The sequence below is a fragment of the Vulpes vulpes genome, chromosome X, assembly GCF_048418805.1.
Source record: "Vulpes vulpes isolate BD-2025 chromosome X, VulVul3, whole genome shotgun sequence".
Taxonomy (NCBI): Eukaryota; Metazoa; Chordata; class Mammalia; order Carnivora; family Canidae; genus Vulpes; species Vulpes vulpes.
Genome location: NC_132796.1, coordinates 109994639 through 110017033, shown reverse-complemented (window position 1 = coordinate 110017033; position 22395 = coordinate 109994639). Strand labels below are relative to the sequence as shown.

At 39.9% G+C, this 22395-nt stretch overlaps 1 long non-coding RNA gene across 1 annotated transcript in view; it reads right to left on the bottom strand.

Annotated features, from left to right (window-relative positions):
- LOC112927653 (uncharacterized) overlaps window positions 1–22395 on the bottom strand; it is a 90342-nt gene that overhangs the window by 57350 nt on the left and 10597 nt on the right. The window contains exon 2 of the long non-coding RNA XR_003236590.2: window positions 17566–17725. This is a non-coding gene — a long non-coding RNA (uncharacterized lncRNA). The remainder of the gene's footprint in view (window positions 1–17565; window positions 17726–22395) is intronic.

Genomic DNA, 22395 nt, shown 5'->3' with positions numbered 1-22395 from the left:
GTTAAAAAGTTTCCTCTATGAGGAAGGGAGGGGAATGGGGAGGATGTTCGGGGTGCTAGGAATCCAGGACAGTCAAAGGGCACTTTAACTGCTACTCTACTTGAATTGCTTGAATTTTTTAATGAGCGCATATTTTTCCTTTTGTCAATTTAAAACTAATAGAATATCCATTCAAATCACATCCAGATCCTGCAATATATTACATCTCAATAGGGCCTAGAATTACAGGTGAGGGGCATCCCGGGTGGCTCAGCGGTTTAGCGCCACCTTCAGTCCAGGGCTTGATCCTGGAGACCCGGGATCGAGTCCCACGTCGGGCTCCCTGCATGGAGCCTGCTTCTCCCTCTGCCTGTGTCTCTGCCTCTCTCTGTCTCACTGTCTCTGTGTGTGTGTGTGTGTGTGTGTGTGTGTGTGTGTGTGTCTCATGACTAAATAAATAAAATCTTTTTTTTAAAAAAAAGAAATACAGGTGATATATTCTAAGAAATACCTTCTTGGAATATATATATGTAATGATATATATATGTAATGATATATATATGAATATATATATGTAATATATGTAATGAAAGAAAATCATAGGTGCTGAATTGGGAAGTCTGGGTCTCAAAGACAAGTTGGGAAAATCAGAATTAAACTGGGCAGACTTGGGATCCCTGGGTGGCGCAGCGGTTTGGCGCCTGCCTTTGGCCCAGGGCGCGATCCTGGAGACCCGGGATCGAATCCCACGTCGGGCTCCCGGTGCATGGAGCCTGCTTCTCCCTCTGCCTGTGTCTCTGCCTCTCTCTCTCTCTCTCACTGTGTGCCTATCATAAATAAATAAAAAAAAAATTAAAAAAAAATAAATAAAATAAACTGGGCAGACTAAAGCACTCTCTATGAAAGTTGCATGAGAAAGGCAGGAAATAAAGGTCAAGTGTCCATGGAAACAATAGAGATGAACATGTGGCCAAAAAGAGGGGGTGGGTGGGTTATGATTTGCCACCACTAGAGATACCAAGTTAGATCGAATCTGCAGAACTATCATATTTTTTATCTTTGAAAATTAATAAGGTTGTATGGTTAACTTCAGTCTAAATGGAGATATAAAGTGATTTTCTCCTGTGTGATTCATTAATCCATTTATTTATCCATTCATCAAAAATTTACTGAATGTCTCTGATATGCCAGGCCCTGTACTCAGTATGGAGGATGACAGGGGAAAAGTGGCTCGTGCTCTTTCTTGCAGTTACAAAGTTCAGGGCCTAGCCATGGACTTACGTTGAGCCAGTGACCTCTAAGGGACTTGTGGCTATCTGGGGCAACCTTGGTCTTGTTAATTCCTCAAAGAATTGGCAGAGATCCCCCTAAATATACCACAGATTCAACTCCTTTTATGTAGCAAAGACAGGCAATGTGGAATGAAGCTGTTCACTCACTGTCTACTGGCTCAGCTCTCTAAGTTCCAGGACAGGGAGCAAACTTTTTCTGTAAAGGGCCAGGTACGAGGTATGTTAGGTTTTCCAAGCTAAGAAGTAAAACAGGGGTGTGATAGAACCATTTAAAATGTCAAAACCAGGGATCCCTGGGTGGCGCAGCGGTTTGGCGCCTGCCTTTGGCCCAGGGCGCGATCCTGGAGACCCAGGATCGAATCCCACGTCGGGCTCCCGGTGCATGGAGCCTGCTTCTCCCTCTGCCTGTGTCTCTGCCTCTCTCTCTCTCTCTCTCTCTCTCTCTCTCTGTGTGACTATCATAAATAAATAAAAATTTTAAAAAAAAATTATGTTTAAAATGTCAAAACCAGGGGCACCGGGGTTGCTCAGTCGGTCAGGTGTCTGCCTTCAGCTCAGGTCATGATCTCAGGGTCCTGGGATTGAGCCCCATATCACGTTCCCAGCTCAGAGGGGAGTCAGCTTCTCCCTCTCTCTCTGCCCCTGCTCGTGTGCTCTCTCTCTTGCTCACACTCTCTCTTCCTCTCAAATATATAAAATCTTTTTAAAAAATAAATAAGTAAAATAAAATGGCAAAACCATTCTGAGCTTGTGAGCCATACAAAAACATGGCAGGATTGGGTCCATCATTTTACGACCCCTGTTCTAGAAGCAGCAGCAGGATGGGGGAGGGGGACAACAAAGTTGCCCTTGCTCTCACTTAAAGCCAGGGAGTTGACTCAAGTTCTGGTTATACAGTGGAGGGCAAAAGAGTCATGGCCCTTGCCTTTACAGAGTTTGCAGACGGGCCACAAGCCTGGACATAAAGGAGATCCTTGTACCTTGTAGCAACTCCAGGACATTGAGGGTATATGTTTATCCCACCTTCCCTCCATGTCACAAATACAGCATCTCTTGGAAAGCATCTCTTATACTAACCCATTATACTAAAATGAACCGTTTTCATGCCTGCATACCCAATAGGGGAAAACCTGTGATGAGCCAAGAAGCATGCTTTGCTTAACTTTTGTTTAATGATTTCACAGAGGGAGAGTGAGAAAAAGGGAGAGAACATGAGCAGGGGGAGGGGCAGAAGGAGAGGGAGAGAGAGAATCTCAAGCAGACTCTGCGCTGAGTGCAGAGCCCGACAGGGAGCTTGACCCCACAACCCTGAGATTATCACCTGAGCCTAAACCAAGAATCAGTCACTTGCCCGACTGAGCCACCCAGGCGTACCTGTTCATCTTTATATTCTTAGCACCTAGCCCTCCCTGCCCCTAGTACGCGTCATGCACTCAATAAATTCTTGTCAGGATGAATGGAATTTAGCTGCTTTTTATCAAGTTATTTGGGTGCCTTTTTAGGTGACCATCCTTCCTTTGCTACATTTAACTGTGTTGTAAGAAAGGCTTTGAATTCAAAGCCTTCATGTTTGAGAATGGAAGGGGGTGTATTTTCACTGCAGTTGACATCATCATAAGGTCTAAAAAAATCCTTGTGACATCCTATATTTTCAGCTGGAGTTTGCGGCAAACTATTGTATTCTTCTTCTCCAAGGAATACTCTATTTAACCACAATTTTCTTGTTGGTTTCACCAGGAGGCTGTTTGTTTGCACACCCCTCTTGTGAGATCAATCATGTCTTACATCTTTTTTTTATTCTTTATTATTTCATAAAGAAAAAAGACAGCTTTTTCTGGTGTTGGCTGTTCTGTCTTTGTGCCCTGTGGGTAAAACTGCATACACAGATAGTGACTACTCAAATGTCCATCTGGATGGCTGAAGCTGACACTTGTCTTCTATACGAGCAGGTGTGAAGCTAAACGTGTGTCCCAGTCAGCACGAAAGATGCAAAAGCTTTTAAAAGCATACTCTATTTTTACCAGTATAAAAGGAATGCATGTTTATAAGAGAAAATTTGAAAATATAGAAAAAATGGAAAATAGGAGTCTCCGCTATCCAAATACATCTCTTATAACCTTTTATGCCTCTGTTTCTTCACCTATAAAATAGAGTTATAAGAGTACCTACTGAAGGGTAGCAGAATACGCCACCCCCAAATATGCCATTTTGACATACTGATTATTTTGGGCTACAGGCACTTGAGGACAGCAAATGCAGGGAGATGCTTTCTCTGACCTTCCCTTACATGCCTGAGGACAGGATCCTCCAGAAGGAACTCAACTGTCCTAGAACCTCTCCCTGGGAGTTTCATCCACCAGGGAGGATTGGCTGTTATTATGGGAGAGGAGACTAGAAGTCAACACTATACCCAGTTAAACTTTGTCACCAACCATCATACCTTCCATCTGTTCTTCTCAGGGCCTAGTCAATGTTCCTAAAAATTATTTACCCCCCCCCCCCCGAGAGGCCTATATTCCCTCTTCCCTATTAAGATGATATTAATTAATTAATTAATTAAGCCATCTCTCTGAGCTACTTAGTTGTCCTGGGCACCTGCTCTGTATACCTGAGGTGTACATGCTAATAAACTTCTGTTTGTTCTTCCCTGTTGATCTATCTTTTATTATAGGGAATCTCAGCCAATAACTCAGAAGGGTAGAGGAAAATTATTTGCCCTCCCTTATACTACTTTGTAGAGTCATGATGAGCATTAAAAGAATTAATACATGAGCAATGTCTAGAAGAGCACAAATATGGCTCATCACACTGAATATTATATTGAAGCACCTTGTTTATTATTAAAACACACATTTTCTATGTAATTCTGTTTTTTTTAGCTAACATGATCATGACCCAAGGCCTCCAACATATTATTACTATTAGTAGTAGCAGTATACTATACGCTGTGTAAAAGAAACCCAATTCTTGCACATTTTGTAAAATAACCTGAAGTCAGTCTACAAAACCTAGGAATATTAACATCTTTTGAAATCTTAACTGATCCCATCCAACCACAATTGCCAAAATAGCCTAGAAAAGTCCGTTCATGAAATATTTACAGCCAAAATCCATGCTTTCAATTGAACCTACATGACTCTAAAACCACTTCCAGAGAACATGCTTTGAAATTGTCCAAAGAAATCTTCATTTGAGCTAAGCTTCAAATAGGTGATTGAATATTTGAATATTTATGGAAATGGAATCTGAATATTCAACTCTACAGTAGCCCATCACAGTTGCATAGTAATGTCATAATTATTTACACTGTTGTCATAATATTCTTTTGTTTTCTTGAATCATAAAAGGTCGACAATTCTTGTTCATCACTTATTAACTTCCTTAATGATGGCATTTCTAAAAAGTCTACATGCTGCCTGTCCCCACCCTTCTACATACTTTTCAATTTCAAGAATGACTTCCTTAATGGGAAAAGTAGCCAGTGGAGAATAGATATGCATTAAAACTGCATCTGTGAATGCAAAGTGTAATGGATAATTGTGGTAGCTACCCAGATGAGAGCCATATGAATGAAGAAAGGTAGGCAATGACACCAAAATCCCAGGCAATAAATTATCAGCTGACCTGAAGCGTTCTCGCAAGAAATACAAATAGTAAATATACATGAAATATAAGTCCACCTTGGTTAAGGAGTTAAAGAAATGCAAAATCTAACAAAATGAGACCCCAATTTTTATATAATAAAGAAATGAAAATAATTGTAATAATAAATCCCAGTGCTGGCCAGGCTGTGAGAAGTCTGCTCTTTTATGGCTAGCACCATGTGAATGCAGCCCTTTCAGTGGAGAATGTGTGACACCTATCAAGAGACATAAAATACTTATATACACTTTTGCCCAGCAATTCCACACCTGGAAATTTATTCTAAGTGACTAATCAAAAAAAAAAAAACAAACTTATGTAAGTTTATTAAAATGTCTATGGTCACCTTATTTATTCCTGGAAAAAAAAAACTAAACAACTTAAATGCTCAGCCAAAGATTTTAGTATTAAGAATTTAGGTGTAAGAATTAAATTAATAATTAAAAAAAGAATTAAATTAATATAACATAATATTAAGCAGTTACCATAAAGGATACATCTGAGGATGATGTAAACCCTTGGAAAACAACTTGAAGTTAATATTTTGTGAGACACAGTGGGACACAAAATTGGATTATAACAGACCCTTTACATTTTTGAGAAATCAAGCCTGAGACTTACAGTATTCCAACTTTGCAATCTATTATTGTAAATAATTTCCCTCTTAACATGCAGTAAAGAGTAACTAAAACATCTAACTGTAAGTTAAATACCATTTCTTCAAATTTCACTGAATTGTTACTGGAGTGCATGATGAGTGGTTCTTTGAATCACTTTTTTTTTGTTCCCATATTGAGCATATAGTGGACCTATTTATGTCACAAGTTCAAATCGCTATTAAATCCACATACCATTAACTATTTTGCTCACAATTTCTATTTTTGGACTAAGGAACATGACTTTACTAGATTCTACAGTTCCGTCACCAGCTCTAGCATTTGGCTCTTTTATAGCCTTTTTCTTCCATAGAGAAACCTTATTTTTACCACTCTTTGAGAGCTACTATATAAGTTACGATGAGTAGGGAACCACGGGGGTTGGGGTGGAGAGGCTGGGCAGCCAGCTAGGCTCACTCACTGGCTAAATGATTTGCTTTGGTTCATCAGTCTCAGGGTGGACATATGTCAAGTGCATCCCTCTTCAAAAACATCCGCTTTGCTATACGTGATGAACCCGATATTTGCCATTCCTAAAATAAGCCACACGCTCTTGTTCTAGGAACATTCCTTTATATATACCACTCGCTCTGGTGAGCTATTCTCATCTCCACCCGTTACATCAAATTGCAACTCACCTTTTTAAGTCAAAGATCAAGTATGACTTTATTTATGAGGCCTTCTCTGACATCTCCAGGAATGGCTAATCCTAGTATTATCCCTATGATATTGAGTGTGAAGTGAGTACACAGTCAAGTCCTCAACTAATGCTTGCTTGGGGAGATTTTACTGGTGTTGACTATGAAATGTCATGACAGCAAAAGCAGGGATCTATTTTCAGTTTCAGTTGAAATTAAAGGAGGCCCTTCATGTAAGAGACCCACACATAGTGTGGGATGAGTATTAAAATAATTTACACATGTATAATGCCTAGAAGACATTCTTACACGTAGTTCATACTCGACAAATGTTAATTTTTTAAAAGATTTATTTATTTATTTATGATAGACATAGAGAGAGAGAGAGAGAGAGAGGTGCAGAGACACAGGAGGAGGGAGAAGCAGGCTCCATTAACTATTTACCATTTACCATGAGAATGGGCCGGGAGCCCGACGTGGGATTCGATCCCGGGACTCCAGGATCGCACCCTGGGCCAAAGGCAGGCGCCAATCCGCTGAGCCACCCAGGGATCCCGGTAAGCAAAGATTAAGAACCTTCCAAGACTAGTAACTAGGTAGCCCAAATAAGATCTGGGTATTCCAACATAAACCAGGATTCATGGGACAGAAGAATCGATTGAGAAAGGACAAGAATTCTTCTCTTCACCATATTGGAAACCAAGATCAGAGCCCTCTCCAGTCCCTGCAGAGTTTATTATAAATAATTAGGTAGACATGAGATTTCTAATTCCAGAGTGTGGGTACGTCTCCACAAGCGTTCTTGTCATTCTCATGAAGCCTCAAGTTCGATGACCCCTTGAATATTGTTACAGTTATACATCTAGATTGAAGGGACCCTACTGGTTACGTCCAGGAGCACAAAACTACATAAATTACCCCACATACACCCGAACACACGCACTCCCAAGTACTGACAGCTACAGACAATCGAAGCATATCTGGGTGAGACTCACTTCTCTCTGGGGGTGTTACGTCGCTCTCCTTATTTCTTCCCAAGCTTTGGCAATATCTTGTTGCTGATCTCTACCTGGGCATTTCTCAGACTCAATTATAATAAGTTCCGCATGTTGATTGGCACAACTGCTTCCCCTTGTAGAAAATAGTTCAGGCCATGGAAAAGGACTATTTGCCCTCAGCACCGAGGACCCTTTCTGCTGTCTCCCTGCTACTCTGAGGCCGACAAATCTCTGTGAGGCTGTCTCTAAGGCACCGTGTGTCTACACACACCACACAACCATTCATCCTCTTGAGTTTGGAACCTCCCCAGGGCTCTACCTGGGAAGTGGAGCATTGACACTCTTTGCAGGGAGCTGCAAATGCCTCAGTCCTCTCTACCCATGAAGATCTATTTTAGCCTCTTAGAAAAACCTGTTTCCTCAGCTCCCTTGCTCCTACAATGCTATTTTTCCCTCATGTATCTTTTTTTTCCCCCTATGTCAGTAGTCATATGCATTCCCTAGGAGTATAAGTTTTTGGAAAGCAAAACTAAGAAAACCATTTCCTCTGCTTTGTGCCTTGTCAGACGGCTCTCCTGAATGGTGAATACAGAAAGGGTTAGCTACTTTGGGATCGGAGGTGGAAAGAAAAGTAAACTAGTGAGAGGGGAAAAAATGGTTGATTTTTATCTTGCCACATTCCCAAAGACTCCTCCAGCCCCAAAGGGCTGGTACAACTTCATAAGCACCTGGTTGGCCTCTTTCCCTTTTTCAGGATGTCAGATGAAAAGTTAAAATCAAAAATTCGCTCTGTAAAGCAATGTTGCTGTGAATGCTTTTGTAGAGTGACTTTTTAAAATAAAACGAATTGCCTCCTGTTTTTTTCTTAATGTTTGGCGGTTTTCTTAATGTGAAGCATATCTTTACTTTTATTGGGTCTGATACTTAGATACTAGTGTGTGGTTTCACCACAGATAAGCAGGGTTGCAAATTATAATAGAATTGAGAAAAAAGATTTGTTTTACCTCCATCTTACAAGACCAGGCCACTAATGAAATTAATTCCTTAAGAAAGGACAATTTTAAACAATTATGCTCAACTATTTTAAACCAGCTATAAATTTTATTTGTGAGCTCTTTGCTAGGATAAATGTCGACCCTAAAGCTCCTAAGGTCTTTATGTGAGGTACACATAACTGTCAAATCTATTAGCACTTAGGTTACTGTTGATTGAATTCATGATAAAATCCACTATCATTATTTTTTTTGTTAGATATGTAAGACTTGATATAATTTCTCTCTTCAGGACACATTTTTATTATACATTTTTATTGTGTATTTCAGCAGCAAAGCACATGCCACCTGGTGGCTGAAAGAAATATATAACATAATAGATTTTGAAAACACTTTGTGGAAAGCTAAAGGTTCCAAAATTATCACTTTGAATGTGTTTCTAAATCAGTAGCAAATATGTATTTTGGGGCAAGGCACACCACAGTAGGAAATCCTACGGGTTCAAAACTACACATTCAGTGGAGGCTATATCAAGAGACATTTAATGATGACGCTCCGTTTTAGATATTTTTTTTTTACCTCTTTCCAGAATTGTCTTGTATTTTGAAATATTTTAGTGCCATTTTGTCATGTGCATTTTATTAGGCAGTGGTCACATTATTTACATGCAGAATTGCTTGGTCTGGTACATATCTAGAAGCCTGAGGAAAATGTTTACTTTTCTTGCAACTAACAAAGGAGGGAAGTGATTAGGTAATGGAGGAGGCATTCATTTATTCCAGAATTTTTACTAGAGTAGTCTCTGTGTGGCCAGGTGCCATGCAAGCAGAGGGTGAGTTGAAGGAGAGGAAACTCTGGAGGAAAACCCTTTGGATTGACAATCAGGTCTGGCCTCCAGCTCACAGCCAAAGATTGTGTGACCGTTTAAGTGTTAAGCCACCTGGTTCACATAAGTCACATATGCAAGCCCTTCTTTTTAAGGTTTTAGGATCGATTTTGTTGGCTATGGTAGTTATTGCTTGGAAAAAATGAACCTGACAAATGACAATCCCTCATTTTTTCTTTCCCCAACCCCTAACAACCAACCATTCTACTTTGTTTCCATGGCTTTGAATTCTCTGGATACCTCATATAAATGGAATTATACAGTATGTGAGTTTTGGCAACTGGTTTATTTCGCTCATCAAAATGTCCTCGAGGTTCATCCATGTTGTAGCATATGACAGGATCTTCTTCCTTTTTAAAGGATGAATAATATTCCATTGTTTGTTTATATCCCATTTTCTTGATCCATTCACCAGAAAATGGACATTTAGAGGGCTTCTACCTCTTGGATATTGTGAATAATGCTGCAGTGAAATGGTTGTATTTGAGATCTTGATTTCAACTCTGTGTATATATGTATCCAGATGTGGGATTGGATTGCTGAACCACATGGTAATTCTATTTTCAATTTTTTAAGGAACCCTCATAATATTTCCCATTGTGGCTGCACCATTTCCCATTCCCACCAACAATGCACAAGTTTCCACTTTCTCCACATCCTTGCCAACACTTATTAGTCTCTGTTTCTTCCATGGTGGCCATCCTAATGGGTGTGAGGTAATATCGCACTGTAGTTTTGATTTGCATTTTTCTAGTGATTATGATGTTGGCCACATTTTCATATTTGTATGTTTTCTTTAGAGAAATGTCTATTTGGGTCCTTTGCCCATTTTTAAAACCAGGTTACTTGGTTTTTGTTGTTGAATTGTGACAGTTCTTGATATATTCTGGATATTAACCACTTATCAGAAACATTATTTTCTCTCATTCCATACATTACCTTTTCACTCTGTTATTTCCTTTAATGTGCAGAGGTTTTTAAGCCTGATGAAGTCCTATTTATCTTTTTTTTTAAAGATTCATTTGTTTAAGAGGGAGAGGAGGGTCAGAGGAAGAGGGTGAGAGAGAATCTCAAGCAGACTCCCTGCTGAGCACAGAGCCCAATGTGGAGCTTGATCCCAGGACCCTGAGATCATGACCTGAGCCAAAGTCAAGGGTTGGCCACTTAACTGACTGAGCCACCCAGGGGTCCCCACCCCCATCTATCTATTTTTGCTTTTGTTGCTTATGCTCTTGGTATCATATCCAAGAAACTATTACCAACACCAATGTCATGAAGATTTCCCCCTCTGATGTCTTCTAGGAATGCTACTGTTTTAGGTCTTACGTTTAGCTCTTTAATTCATTTTAAGTTAATTTTTGTATATGGTATAAGGTAAGGATCCAACTTCAATCTTTGGTATGTGGATATCCAGTGTTCCTCACACCATTTGTTGAAGAGACTGTTCTTTTCCCATTTGTGCGGCCTTAGTACCCTTGTTGAAGATAATTTCTTTATACACATTAGTTTATTTTTAGGTTTTTTTATTCTGTTCCATTGATCTGCTTGTGTGTGTTTATGTTAGTACCACTCCACTTCGCTTATTGTAGCTTTGTAATACGTTTTAAAATCAGGAAGTGTGAGACCTCCAACTTTGCTCTTCCCTTTCAAGATTGTTTGACAATTCAAGGTCCCTTGAGATTACATATGAATGTTTGGATTTGTTTTTTTCTATTCCTGCAAAGGACCCAGAACAAATATGACATAAAAATTTAGGCTGTGATGTGTAGCAGTGTTTTCTTAACCTCCTGGTTCATCTTGTCAAAGGATGCGGGTTATGCCATGATTAAACTTCTTTACTCACATTTCTCACTTCCACTCCTATCTGATCAAAGCAGATTCACCTCTCATTTTGAAAAGATCTCCAGCACTGATCATCCATACCGGCAACTTAATCATCCCATTTGTAGCCATGGGATTTCCCTATCATGGCTTACACCCTAGAAGCACTGTCTCATTTTACTTTCTATCTGTGCCTTTTATTCTGGTTAGCTAGCCATTTCTTTCTCCTTGGGCTGGCCTTGTGTGTTATCTTCTATGTCCCTGGGCAATCCCTAATCTTTCACTAACTAACCAATAACTAATCTGCTGAAGCTTCCTTCATGAGGATTATGCTTCATCACCCTGCTTTGGCCCTAAGGCACTGGACACTCTCCCTCCCTGAAAGTGTCACAGAATAGGCCTCTACCAAATATAGTATCTGAGAGAATCACTGTACCATACAATGCAATCTTTAAATGTATGGTCTTCCTGAGTAACCCTTGGACCCTTTCTCAGACTGTGTCAAGTCTGCTTACATCTGCCTACAGCAGGATCCAAAGGCTGACTAAGTCTTATTCTTCTATTGTGTTCATTGATGAATGACCCGAGGTTACCTGAGAGGATGCATCTACCCAATGCAGCAATGTAATGACTTCCAAATGTAATCAAGAGAGTTTGGAAGTTCCATTTGTTGTGGCTCATGAGACCAACCCATGAATAGTGGAAATGACATCTTATCCCTATTATCTGATAACTTACCTTAGTTGACTGTCCCTTGGCTCTTCTGTTAAGTTTGAGCAGCATAGTAAAATACACATCCCAAAGTAACTGTGATGATGTGTTTACAAAAGTAAATAAATTGTCAGGTAATGCTTACTGTCAGGTGATAAGATCACGAGCTGGCAAATAGCATACTGATCAACAATAAAGATATTCTCTATTTTTAAAAAGTCAAATACATAGAAGCAGAGAGTAGTATGGTGGTTACCAAGGGTGGAGAGGTGGGGAAAATAGGGAGATGCTGACCAAAGGGTACAAAGTTGCAGTTATGTGGGATGAATAAGTCTGGAGATCTTATGTGCACCATGGTGACTATAGGAGCAACCCTGTGTTGGATACTGGAAATATACAAAGAAAATAGATTTCAGGGATCCCTGGGTGGCGCAGCGGTTCGGCGCCTGCCTTTGGCCCAGGGCGCGATCCTGGAGACCCGGAATCGAATCCCACATCGGCCTCCCGGTGCATGGAGCCTGCTTCTCCCTCTGCCTGTGTCTCTGCCTCTCTCTCTCTCTCTGTGACTATCATAAATAAATAATTAAAAAAATAAAGAAAATAGATTTCAGATGCTCTCATCACACAAAAAATAATGGTGTGAGGAGATGATATGTTAATTAGCTTGGCTGTAGTAATCGTTTCACTGAGTACATGGATATCAATTCATGACGTTGTATACTTTAAATATACACAATTTTTACTTTTTAACAAATTTTTAATTTAATTTTTAAAAAACAGTAGAGATTCCAAACAACAGAATTGCATCAGGTTTTTAAGCATATAAATAGATTTTAAGATGATTTTGGAAAATTAAAAAAAATGCTCCTGAGATCAAGATTTATGGGCTTGAAAAAGAGACTCTCACAGCTGCATGTGTAAACATTTTGTGGTGAGCAGATACAAGGAGACAAGCATGCCCTGGAAAACGATAATATGGTAGGTGATTTACATATATGACTTCACTTAACCATCACCATAAGCCTGTGGTATGGATGGTGTTATTGTCCTACGTCATATGTAAAGCTATTGAACCCCAAAGAGGCTATGTGTAGTTATGTGTCCAAGGCCACACAGCAAATAAAAGGAAGGGCCAAAATTAAAACCCAGATCTGTATGCACTATACCAAGAGTTACATTATAGCTCTCAGGGAAAAGGACACTGTGATATCCACGTAGCTGCAAGATGATGGAGAAATTCAGTATATAGCTGATGGCGAATGTTATCAGAATTTGTTTCTTGAAGCTATATGCTGAAGATTTCCAACATGAATATTTTTATTATAAGTATATGCATACATATAATTTAGAGCATGAATATACATGTATGAGTCTGTCATTCAAGGGACTCTACATTTTTTAAACACGTGTTATATTTTTTGTCACTCTTGAGAAATACACCTTTTTAAGGGCGCAGTCCATGCTTGATATACAGCTGACTTGATCTCTGGCTTATGTAGAAATGTATGCAAAAGTTCATGTTCCCCAGGGGGATACAGAAAAAGGTGAGTAAACACTTAGCATCTATGTACCCCTGCTCTGGACAGATCTTGGACTCCTAGAGACCCATTCACTCATTCAGCAAACCTTATTTGACTACTTGGTAGTAGGTGCAATAAGAGGTATACAAAGATAAAAAAAAAATTAAATAAAATGAAATAAAAGTAAAATAAAACACATGGCCTTTTTAATTTATGCTATATGACATACTGATCTCACTTGAGAATTTCCTAGCTGCCTTAGGCTCATCAAATTCATCCCAGGTAATTTGTAAAGGTGCTTAAATATTGCAGTCATTCATTTTTCTCAAGAAGGTTGTGAGGGCAATGAGATACCACCTCACACCAGTGAGGATGGTGCAGATTAACAAAGCAGGAAACAACAAACGTTAGAGAGGATGTGGAGAAAGGGGAACCCTCTTGCACTGTTGGTGGGAATGTGAACTGGTGCAGCCACTCTGGAAAACTGTGTGGAGGTTCCTCAAAGAGTTAAAAATAGACCTGCCCTACGACCCAGCAATTGCACTGCTGGGGATTTACCCCAAAGATACAGATGCAGTGAAACGCCGGGACACCTGCACCCCGATGTTTCTAGCAGCAATGTCCACAATAGCCAAACTGTGGAAGGAGCCTCGGTGTCCATCGAAAGATGAATGGATAAAGAAGATGTGGTCTATGTATACAATGGAATATTCCTCAGCCATCAGAAACGACAAATACCCACCATTTGCTTCAACGTGGATGGAACTGGAGGGTATGAAGCTGAGTGAAGTAAGTCAATTGGGGAAGGACAAACATTATATGGTCTCATTCATTTGGGGAATATAAAAATTAGTGAAAGGGAATAAAGGGGAAAGGAGAGAAAATGTGTGGGAAATATCACAGAGGGAGACAGAACATGAGAGACTCCTAACTCTGGGAAACGAACAAGGGGTGGTAGAAAGAGAGGTGGGCAGGGGGTTGGGGTGCCTGGGTGACGGGCACTGAGGGGGGCACTTGGCGGGATGAGCACTGGGTGTTATGCTATATGTTGGCAAATCGAACTCCAATAAAAAAATATACAAAAAAAAAGAATAAAAAGAAGAAGAAGGTTGTGAGGGCCATACCACCGCCACCATACTGTAATAGTATAGAAATCTAACTTCATCTCATTTATAATTATTATTACGACGACAAGAACATTTAAAACTCTCCCAGTGAATTACCAGTGGTAGCAGTTCTACTCTTTAACACTAAGCAGCAGTTAGGAAATCATATTAGGTGCTCTGGCAATCTGTTTTAATACTAATTAGCTAATAAAGTAATTACCAAAGTAAGAAATATATTACTACCATGCTGTATTATGATTTAGCTGAAATTGCATATGCAGATGCATAATGTGGAATTTCTAAAAATTCCATTTAGAAAATTTAGCAGTGTATTTAAATATTTCTCATTCACAGGCAACCAGCTGTGATAGAGGAAGCTGTATTTAAATAGTTAGTCAAAATTGAAGGTGCCAGCAGATTTCAAACAGAACACGTGAAAAGGAACTTTTTATAAACTTTGTTTACCTTCTTGGCGTGGATTATGACAACACACCAAAATTGAGGCGCTGGGCTGATTTTAACCATCTAACTATGTCTAAGAGTTACGTGGTGTGCACTCTTCTCGAAGTGCACAACTGTCTGGTAGCATTCACTGAATGTACCTGTGCACCTGTACCAGACACTACGAGCATGAGTGGTCATGACATTAGTGTACATAGTGGAATACACCTTGAGCATAGCTTTAGCTAACATCTGAGCATAGTTCCTCAAAGATAACATGCTTTTCAACCCGCCTGTCTTTGGTCCAGAATCCGGTTATATGACTAAAGGGCAAGCTTCCTAATGTTAAGTCAGCCATAGAACAAACAAAGCAAGAAATCTGTGAAGACATTTTTCTTCTCTTTTCTTTTCTGAAAACACACAGTAACAAGTCATAAAAGGACAAATACTAATTCAGTCAAATCCCTTATAGCACAAGGAAGCAAACCTCTTCTATCCACCAATAGATATTAAATTGAAAGAAGCATTGTTCTTGTTTGCCTTTTTCATCATTAAAAATTATTGGGAGCCAGGGCACCTGGGTGGCTCAGTTGCTTAAGTGTCCAACTCTTGGTTTCAGCTCAGGTCATGATTTCAGGGTTGTGAGTTTTAGCCCATCGTTGAGCTCTGCACTCAATGTGGAGTCTGCTTGTCCCTCTCCCTCTGCTCCTCCCCGCCTTGAATAAATAAATGAAATCTTTTTAAAAAATTATTGGGAGTCTAATTTTGTATGGTCTTGTACAAAGTGAATGACGTGGGTGGTTTCTTGGAACTTAGCAACTTTCATCAGACAATAAAAAAAAAGAACTAAAATCAGAAAAATGGAATCAAACCACCAAACCAAGATGTACAGAGTGAAATCATCACAAAACATCATCCAATAGCTTTTAGGAAACTGCATTGGGGCTGGAAGAGTAAAGGTTAGCTCTCTTGACTCCTAATTCTGGGAAACAAACAAGGGATAGTGGAAGGGGAGGTGGGCAAGGGGATGGGGTGATTGGGTGACGGGCACTGAGGGGGGGCACTTGATGGGATGAGCACTAGGTGTTACACTATATGTAGGCAAATCGAACTCCAATACAAAATATATTTTAAAAAAGGTTAGCCCTCTTTAAGCTATCTTGGTAAACTCTGCAGAAATTGTGGACATTTAGGGTTATTTAATGGGCTAGGGTAACCAAAAACATTTAACGTTAAAAAAGCGTAGATAGGGCAGCTGGGGTGGCTTAGCGGTAGCACGGCCTTCAGCCCAGAGCCTGATCCTGGAGACCTGGGATCGAGTCCCACATCAGTCTCCCTGCATGGAGCCTGCTTCTCCCTCTGCTTGTGTCTCTGACTCTCTCTCTCTCTCTCTCTCTCTGTCTCTCATGAATAAATAAATAAATAAATAAATAAATAAATAAATAAAATCTTTTAAAAAAAGCTTAGATAAGGGAAAATAGAAACAGATAGTAAAGAATGAAATAAGATCTGTTGCAAAGATGAAAAAATAATATTTTGTGCTTCGTGATAGAATTGATTATTGCAAAAAAAAAGGACCTTTGCTAAATTAGGTTGTAATTTTATATGCCTAAATGAAAGTAAATACAAATGAATATACAGTAATAAGTCATGGCCTTAACTCTACTACTTATAACACTTGCTAATCTTCCCAACTGATCTTGCCTGATTCCTATCATAAGCTTGAAATACATGAAGCAACAAAAGCACTGGGATTTAACAGAAAACTCTAAGCCAAAAATAGATTTTTAAAATGCTGAAACATAAAGATTCCTCAACCACTATCTATGACATTTTTAATTGCATGCAAGATTGTATAATGTTGGCTGATTAAAAATTATTTAAAGAAAAGATGATTCAAGTACTTTGAATTTACCACCAGAAACCTTCTACAATAATTTGCATGGAATTACAATGGGATTTATTTTGAGGGGCAACATAAATCATTTAAAATTCTGATGCTGGGCAGCCCAGGTGGCTCAGCGGTTTAGCGCCACCTTCCGGCCAGGGTGTGATCTTGGAGACCCGGAATCCAGTCCCACATAGGGCTCCCTGCATGGAGCCTGCTTCTCCCTCTGCCTGTGTCTCTGCCTGTCTTTCTCTCTGTGTGTCTCTCATGAATAAATAAATAAAATCTTAAATAAATAAATAAATAAATAAATAAATAAATAAATAAATAAAATTCTGATGCTGTCATCACCATAATCCGCTGTTAAGTATTAGAAGTTATCTAGGAAACAGTGGTTTAGCTTGCTTTGTGAGATACCTTAATTTGAACCTGTAATTATTCACCAAGTGGCAAAGGGAATAAGAGAAAAATACTCCCTGCAGGTCATTGGCCACTGGCAAGAAAAAATCCAAGTGAAGAGAAATAAGCCCTTGCTTATATGTGTGAACAGTTCAGGTGTGGAAACCTAAACTGGCTCCGATTTGTTTTTCTTTATTTTCCGGTTCTTTTACTGGACCTTTCTGGATGTATCTAGAGACAGGTTTTCTAGAGAAAAGTACCCACATATCTATTAGCTACTCACCCCAACTGACGCTTACAGTCTTAAGACTTCTGACCAGTTACCACTGAGTCAAGTCCACGTATTGTCTTAGTCAACATTTTAACCCAACGACCTATAATTCTATTCCATTCCATTCAACCGACATATATTCAGCAAGCAGATTGTGCCCGGTACTGGGATATATAACCTACATGCTGCTGAATGGGGATAAGAGGAGGCAAATACCAAAATGGATTAAGACAACAGTCCCATGAGAAGCCTACAATTTGATGGAGAAGGATTTAGGTACGAGGTAAAAGGTAGTGAAGGTACTAAAAGGTAGTGAAGTACTTACACTGTGTTTGAGGAAGCATGATGGGTTGGAAAGCTCAATTAAAGGCTTTGTTGAGAGGATGACATTTGGGATCCAGCTTGAAGTATTTTCTCAGGACTTCCAAAGGCATGAATGGGACTAGGTAAGGCTTCTAGGCAAAGGGAGCAACAGAGGCAAATACCTAAAGATGCAGGAAAAAAAAAAGAGATAATAGGAAGTGGTCAGGTTTAGCGAAAGAGTAAAGAAAGGTTCAGGCAGTGAGTGATTAAAGATGAGAACTGGGAAAGGATGGAATCTGCCTTTTGGAAAGAGTGGGCATAAACAGGGACGTTTGTTGCATGCCTCTATGCTAGGTATTTATCATGTATCGATGCATTTCATTGGATGTGACTAATTCAATACGGGCTCTCTTCTCCAACATTCCCCAAAAGCGATTTCCCAGCTGATTGAATCCTGCAAGAAACAGGCAGCTAACAATCTTCTGCAGCAGCCCATTCATTCCATTTGTGGACAATTCTGACTCTACCTGACTGTGAGTTCAAATACATTCTTCTCACGTGCCTTTACTGTGCATAGTTCTCCCCTCTGGAAATGTACAGAAATGTTAATCCCTTTTCTATAAGAATGCTCTCCAAATGACTCAAAACACCTAAGCTTCCAGTTTTACAGGTAGGACACCATCCCTCAGTCCTTTCAGTGGCTTCTCAGCCAAACCTAAAGGTTTCCTCCTGGATACTTTCTAGTTTGAATATTCCTCATGAAAGATGGAATTCAGAATGGAATACATGGCTCCACATATGGCAAGTCCAACAGAGAACACGACAAAATGATCACCTTCTTTATTACAAGCACTGCATTTTAATAAATGAAGCCTATTTGCATTTCCGGTAACCACATATACTATTGACTCACATTGCTCTTGAACCCAGTTAAATCTTGCAAAGAACTGATATATTGGATATATATTCCTCCTTCCCTCCCTCTCTTGGGAAAAAAAAAAAGATGGTAGGAGAAAGATCTTGAAAAAAAAAAAATACACCAGCCACTAGAATCACACAGGCTCGCCTCCATCTGGCCTGGAGCAACTGATTTTACTCTCTCTGGACCTCAGTTCCTTCTTCTATAAAAGAGAGATAATAAAATCACCTTCATAGGGCTGTTAGAAGGATAGGGTCAAATTACACATAAAACCCACCTGAAAAAAAAAAACACCTGAAGCAGAGCCTAACACAAAGTAAGTTCCATGAAAATGAATGAGAGGCAGAGAGAGAAATCAGGCTTGTGGAAGAAGGTCCATTAACCTAGAACAATAAGGGGGGGGGATCACAGTTTGCTTGAATACAGAACTAGTCTTGAAATATGGTTACTTAATGTTTTTTAGGAAAATTATTCATTCAGTGTAGAGGTCAGAAACAGGGAAGAGAGTAAGACTTCTTGGATTTGGAGACTTCCCAGAGAGATGAAAGAAATGAAGTCAGGCAGGAAGCCACTTGCCTTAGGCAAGGAGATCATAAAAGTAAACTTCAGGTGGCAGAGAGGGACATACTCAGAGATTATGAAAATGATCCTGGAAGCGAGAGAAATTTCCACAGACTCAAACCATAACCAAACTCCCCAAGTAGAACGATGGTGCAAGCCTGAAACCACTGCTTTGGGCTGGAGCCTAAGCAGTTAAGCCTAACTGCCAATGACCACAGGTTGCGGGTTTTCTGAAACCACTCTTATTTCAAATGATCTTTTCATTTCAAACTAGGTGGCAGTGATTTTTCTTTTTTTTCTTTCTTTCTTTCTTTCTTTTTTTTTTTTTTTTTTTAGAAAACACAGATAGTATCCTAATCTAGCAGAACAGTAAGAAATTATAGAGCAGGGACAATCACTCTAATAACTTAAAGAAATCTGAGATCTATATAACCATCATCATATGATTTCCTAAAGCTGTAATCTCCATGAGGGGCCATCCAGTTCCACTGCTAAAACCCTGGCAAAAAGTAAGTGTTCAAAAATGATTTGCTAAATGAATTGAAGCAGTGATGCTTCTCATTTTGTTTGTTTGTTTTATTTTATTTTTTAAAATAAATTTATTTTTTATTGGTGTTCAATTTACCAACATACAGAATAACACCCAGTGCTCATCCCATCAAGTGCCCCCCTCAGTGCCCATTTGTTTGTTTTAAATATTTATTTGAATGGGGAGGGATGGGGCGGTGATGGGGGAGCTAAAGAGACGATCTCCAGCAGACTCCTCGCTGAGCAGGAAGCCCAACAGGGTTGGCGGGGGGGGGGGGGGGGGGGGGGGACTCCCTTTCATGACCCTGAGATCCTGACCTGAGCTGAAATCAAGAGTCAGATGCACAACCGACTGAGCCACCCATGCGCCCCCCTACAATGGTACTTCTGTTTGCCTCAGTCTTTTTTCTCATAGTAATTAACAGAAGAACATTTTAATTAAGAAGAATATTCAAGGAGACAAAAAATAGAGGAACTGCTAAATCCTATTCTGCAGCTAGTCTTACAGTGAAGAGGACGCTCATGGACTACAGTGTATGGCAGAAATGAAAAGGATGAGAGAAACACAAAGTAAGGTGTGAAGCCTCCATAAAGGAAAGAAGAGGAACATTCGGAGAGCCCGCCTGGGCCAAAGATATTTGACTTGTGGAAAGCCTGTGTGGTTTCCCTAAACTGATCCATTATTTAACTGTCAAATCTCCCTGCTGTCCTGTAATCAACTAGTCTTAGTTTCTGACTGTCACAAATGAAAGGTGAATGCAGTCTTGGAAATCAGTACAGTCACATCACATCTTTATCAAAAAAGTCTAACCAAAATCAATCTGCTGAATTATCCCCATTTTTCACTAGGGTGCCCTGACAGTGTGTGCTACTGATCCTTCCAGTGCACCATTCTGCAGGATACAGGCCATGTTGTTGCCTCCTGCGGCCATAATGGGCCAGGAGATCTGGAAGATTGACATCAGAAACAGTTGTAGTTTAATTAACTGATATTATTGAACAATATGCCAGTGAAAGTCACCTGACACCCGTACCTTTTCCCTTGCAGAGAATAAAACCTGATTACCAAGGATAAGTTTGATTGCTGCTATACAACAGAAGTAGAAGGCTTTGTGTTTGGAACCACCTTCTTTGTACGCCCATGCTGCCTCTTGAGATTTTTATGACCAATAGAAGAGGTTAATGGAAAGCAGAAGCTTTAAATAAGAGTTGAAGGACAAGACTAAGAATTCAGAGCTTTCAAGAGTGAAGGTTTGGGACACCGCATCAGGGAAAGGACAATAACTAGTTGAGTCTTGACTTAGGGCAAAGGAACCCTGGAAGGGATGGTATAGAAAGTACCTACGTGATGGAACTGGAGGGTATTATGCTGAGTGAAGTAAGTCAATCGGAGAAGGACAAACATTATATGGTCTCATTCATTTGGGGAATATAAAAAATAGTGAAAGGGAATAAAGGGGAAAGGAGAAAAAAATGAGTGGGAAATATCAGAGAGGGAGACAGAACATGAAGACTCCTAACTCTGGGAAATGAACTAGGGGTGGTGGAAGGGGAGGGGGACGGGGAGTGGGGGTGACTGGGTGACGGGCACTGAGGGGGGCACTTGACGGGATGAGCACTGGGTGTTGTTCTGTATGTTGGCAAGTTGAACACCAATAAAAAATAAATTTATTATTAAAGAAAAAAGTACCTACGTTATTTATGTAGGTAAATAATGAAAGAAAAAAAGTACTGCAAAAAAAAGTACTGTAATGAAAGAAAAAATGAAAGAAAGAAATGAAAAAAAGTACTGTAATGAAAGAAAAAAAGTACTGTAAAAAAAAGTACTGTAGCAGCTTTGCAGAACAACACACACATATATTGCATAGTAATAATTATATATATATATTCGCACACACAATTTGTTTTTCCTCCATCCTCTTTGCCCCCTTCTGATTTTATATAAGGATGGTTGTCGGCAGTTAACTACAGGTTAGTCTTTAGATTGCATCATGTTTAGGCGGAATTAGAAGAGTATTTAATAGCAGCTAGAGATGGACAACATGAATTTTGGAACTTCACACTGGAGCAAAGGACGAAGGATCTTCATTGGAGGAAGGACAAAAAGCACAGAGTGTGGTATGGAAGGTAAATATGTGTACAAGGGTGGATATGGAATACTGAGTACCAACGAGTGGGGCGGGGGGGTTCAAATACACACTTCTATACACTGCTCTGTGATCCTGGCCCTGGGACTCCACACATTCCCTTGCTCCTTTGCTAGCTGGTGCACTCTTCAGTTTTGCCACTGGGGTAAATTCTGTTAGAGAGAGACTGCAAGTCCGGAGGAGCGACAAGGGATGTAGGTCCTGATGGCTTGCCGCTCCTGTCAGCAGCGCCCAACTGCTCTTTCCCCAGGCAGCAGCAGCTGGTTCCAGTCCCAGTTTCTATCAGCATCCCAAGAACCTTCTTCTGATCACCCATGATGACAATATTGCAGCTATCTGTCTTATAAAGTCACAGAAGAACATCATAGCATGTCTGAGAACCAGCAGACCCAGGATTTTTTTTTTAATTTTTGTTCTTTCCTAGCTCTTATCAACTAATGCCACCTTAATCAGATTTGCTTTATTCTGTTTCTTATATTATAAATCATGTTATTGTAGTGTCTTTTGTTATATAAGAATATTGTGAGCATTAATAAGAAAATATCTGTGGGGCACCCGGGTGGCTCAGTCGGTTAAGCATTTGCCTTGGACTCAGGTCATGATCCCGGGGTCCTGGGATGGAGCCCTGCATCAAGGCTCCCTGCTCAGTGGGGAGCCTGCTTCTCCCTCTCCCTCTGCCTGCCGCTCCCCCTGCTTG